The sequence below is a fragment of the Cherax quadricarinatus genome, chromosome 53, assembly GCF_038502225.1.
Source record: "Cherax quadricarinatus isolate ZL_2023a chromosome 53, ASM3850222v1, whole genome shotgun sequence".
Lineage (NCBI taxonomy): Eukaryota > Metazoa > Arthropoda > Malacostraca > Decapoda > Parastacidae > Cherax > Cherax quadricarinatus.
The window spans coordinates 23,283,240-23,285,912 of NC_091344.1; the positions used below are offsets into that span (position 1 = coordinate 23,283,240).

Below are 2,673 nucleotides of genomic sequence, written 5' to 3' on the forward strand. Positions count from 1 at the left end.
TGCAAAGGTTTGCAACAAAACTAATCCCAGAGCTAAGGGGATTGTCTTGCGAAGAAAGGTTAAGGGAAATCGGCCTGACGACACTGGAGGACAGGAGGGTCAGGGGAGACATGATAACGACATATAAAATACTGCGCGGAATAGACAAGGTGGACAAAGACAGGATGTTCCAGAGATGGGACACAGAAACAAGGGGTCACAATTGGAAGTTGAATACTAAGATGAGTCAAAGGGATGTTAGGAAGTATTTCTTCAGTCATAGAGTTATCAGGAAGTGGAATAGCCTAGAAAGTGACGTAGTGGAGGCAGGAACCATATATAGTTTTAAGACGAGGTTTGATAAAGCTCATGGAGCAGGGAGAGGGAGGACCTAGTAGCAATCAGTGAAGAGGCGGGGCCAGGAGCTATGAATCGACCCCTGCAATCACAAATAGGTGAGTACACACACGACGTTATGAAAGCAGGAAAGCACGACATCTCAGCACTATCACCGTCACACGAGAGGTCTAGGAGAAGGAGATGGCTGGTAGAGGTATGGGAGAGGGTGGGAGGTAATGGAAGGGAGTCTTGGGAAAGCGGGAGGGAGTGAGGGAGGGATGGAAGAAAGAGAGCATCGTCTATATATAGCAAGAACTCCCAAAATTTCCCACCAGTCTTCTGCCGGGAGTCGATCAACAGAGACAAGGTAAACAGAAACATGTGTCTTCCCGACCCGCTGTGTCACTATGTGTCATGTGTCCCTATGTGTCACTATGGGTCCATATGTGTCACTGTGTGTCCCTATGTGTCACTATGCTTCCCTATACGTCACTTTGAGTCACTATGTATCCTTATGTGTCACTATGTGTCAATATGTCACTATGTCACTATGCGTCCCTATGTGTCACTGTGCGTCCCTATACATCACTATGTGTTATTATGCGTCCCTATGTGTCACTATGTGTCCCTATGTGTCACTATGTGTCACTATGTGTCACTATGATTCACTATGTGTCCCTATGTGTCACTATGTGTCCCTATGTGTCACTATGTGTCCCTATGTGTCACTATGTGTCCCTATGTGTCACTATGTGTCACTATGATTCACTATGTGTCACTATGTGTCACTATGATTCACTATGTGTCCCTATGTGTCACTATGTGTCCCTATGTGTCACTATGTGTCCCTATGTGTCACTATGTGTCCCTATGTGTCACTATGTGTCACTATGTGTCACTATGTGTCACTATGATTCACTATGTGTCCCTATGTGTCACTATGTGTCACTATGTGTCACTATGTGTTCGGATATGTGTCGCAGTGCTCACTAATCTCGTTGATACCACTGTGTTCAGTACCGAAGGATTCCCTTGGGCAGAAGTATAGAAACGTGTCGCCCGCTCAGCAGGCTTCTTCAGTCGAATATAGAGGTGACTTAATTGAACAGAATAGAAGTGGTGGAGATCAGTCCCTTCTTCGACTGAAGAAGCCTGCTGGGTAGCCGAAACGTTCCGACGACATAGGTACGCAAGTGTCGCATTTGTCTCATCATCTTTTCGGAACAGCAGACCATTAATATAATGATACATTGTGTCGTAGTAATAATAATAATAATAATAATAATAATAATAATAATAATAATAATAACAATAATAATAATAATAATAATAATAATAATAATAATAATAATAATAATAATAATAATAATAATAAGCAAGGGGCTAATAACCCCTTCTCCTGTATACATTACTAAATTTAAAAAGAAAAACTTTCGGTTTTTTTTTTAGGTTACCCTTTCTGGGTGGGATACGGCCGGTTTGGTAAAAAATATAATAATAACAGCGATACTACTAAGAATAATAATAATAATAATAGTAATAATCGTCTGTCGCACGACTGGTGACGACAAGTGTGGTGTGTTGAACGACACGGAACTGTAGTTGCACAGCCGTGTCTTGCAAGATTACGCTCACATAGCAGGATCTTGCAAGATCATCAACACAGACTCACAAGATGCGTAAAGAAGACACTTTAGAGAGAGAGGGAGAGAGAAACTTATATTTTCGTGGGTGAAAGTTATCAATGTTGAAATGATTTCTTTGCGAGAATATTTCGTCCGTAAAGTGAGTCGTCTTCTGTATCGCCTGCAGATGACTATCTTTTAAACCTGAAGGTTGTTTCAAGTATTGTTTACCCATTTAGAACCATTTATGATTGATCTAATTCCTCTACTAAGAACGTAAGATCTGTAATGGAAATGTAGCTACCTACCACGACAGGAAAAGAGATTTATAATTATTGAAACGTTTCGCCTCATATAGCCTCTTGCGGGCGAAACGCAGTAATAATAAGGATTCTCCTCTGATTACATTTAAAAAAGTGTATGTGTGTTAGTGTGGTTTTCAGGTTTTTGAGAGACTAAGAGAAGATCATTACGTGTCAAGACGGTGACTCCAGCATCTTCACACTCCAAGACTAGAAAGGTCGATAAATAGCTCAGAGAACCAATTACTTGATAAATTAGACGAATGTGTTGCCCATTTATTTAATTTATCGACTAGGAAGGTCGGAAAGTCGGGTGACAGACGACCATTGATGGTTTTAAAAGGTTTTTATAGTCATCTTGCTGGTGTTGACACATCCAGCCAGTTCTCCCACAACCCGGAAATAACATCCCAAACAATGCGTAAAGA

General features: G+C 41.1%; 1 protein-coding gene across 1 annotated transcript in view; it reads left to right on the plus strand.

The window, feature by feature from the left end:
• The first annotated feature begins 663 nt into the window (after positions 1 to 663).
• The window catches only part of LOC128692231 (adhesive plaque matrix protein), a 3,361-nt gene continuing 1,351 nt past the window's right edge, over positions 664 to 2,673 (plus strand). Inside the window, exon 1 of the mRNA XM_053781307.2 lies at positions 664 to 685. The gene's annotated coding sequence lies outside the window, so the exon portion shown is untranslated. The remainder of the gene's footprint in view (positions 686 to 2,673) is intronic.